Here is a 1261-nt window from a genome sequence, read left to right on the forward strand (position 1 = left end):
ATTGCCTCGTCAAGGGTAGGACGCTGAAAATTGGCTGGAAAGCAAGAGACATTTTAACTAAGTACGGGTCTTACAGCTAAAATCCCGAGCACAGAGATAAAGAAAACTGGAGTACTTACGAATCCGCCTGAATGAGTAGTATCGAGATGGGGACAGGCCATCTGTCCAGAAGAAGGCTTTTTTGAAATCAGGTGGATGATTGGGGAGATCTTCAAAGACCTTTTTCTCTTTGGGATAGCTCGAAAGATAGTAAAAGCCATCTCCTCCCCAAGCTCGGGAGGGGTTTCTTTTCAGACAAAAGAGATATAAAATCTCCTGAGGAGAAGGCCCTTCCCACTCCAGCTCGTGGTATAGCGACCTCAGGGCAGACAGAACCCTGTAAGAATTGGTGTTGAGCTGGAACGGAGCCAACCCAAAAAAATCTATGAAGTCCTTGAAAAAATACTTCAAAGGAAACAGCGCCCCCGCCTTCATGTGCTCTTGGCTCCATGCCGCGTATCTCAGCCTGTTGTCACGATCCCCGGGGGCGTAACAGCTTCGTTCGCGAGCGGCCGGAGCTCGACACTTCAAAGAACCTGAAAACCTGAGGCCATGGAGGGTCAGAATGGCAGTTATCTGACTTGTCGAGGTAACCGAGCTCCAATAGTGCTCGGCCTCGAAGATTTCTTTCCTCGGCTGCGAAGAAGAAGGCTCCCCCATCAGTGAAAATTGAAGTTCTCCTGGACTATACGCGACGGTGACCTTTAATGTGGGGTCGAGGGGGATCGGCCTAGGCCCTGAGTTGGACTCTGGATAAAGGGCCTCCCGAAGAGTTCTCCTCTTCTTCTCTATGACCTCGTCTATTTGGCGGCGTTAATGAGCTCGAATATCCTCTTGCTCGCGTGCAAGCTCGTACTCACGGATTCGACGTTGATTCCGAGAAAACAACGATTCCGGGCTCGGGGTTTTTGGCGAGTAAGGGATTGCTAGCAACGACCCCCACCGTCTTTCCAGGTTCTGTGACATCTAGCGAGAAAGAAAAAATGGTGAGGGCCATGCATGCAAGAATTACGAGCTCGATAGGACGAGCTCAGAGTTTAGGAACAAAACAAGCTCGATACTAAGACCCTTATTAAAGAATCAGAACGTGCGTTCCACGAGAAAGGGAGGAGAGCAGACAATTTTTTTGAGAATCCCAAAAATCAGGGGAAAAAGAGTGACGGATAACCAGAAAAGGTAACCTTGGGTATCGTGCATTTGTCAAAGCCAAGGTTTTATACCC

The sequence above is a fragment of the Humulus lupulus genome, chromosome 6 (assembly GCF_963169125.1).
Source record: "Humulus lupulus chromosome 6, drHumLupu1.1, whole genome shotgun sequence".
Classification (NCBI taxonomy): Eukaryota; Viridiplantae; Streptophyta; class Magnoliopsida; order Rosales; family Cannabaceae; genus Humulus; species Humulus lupulus.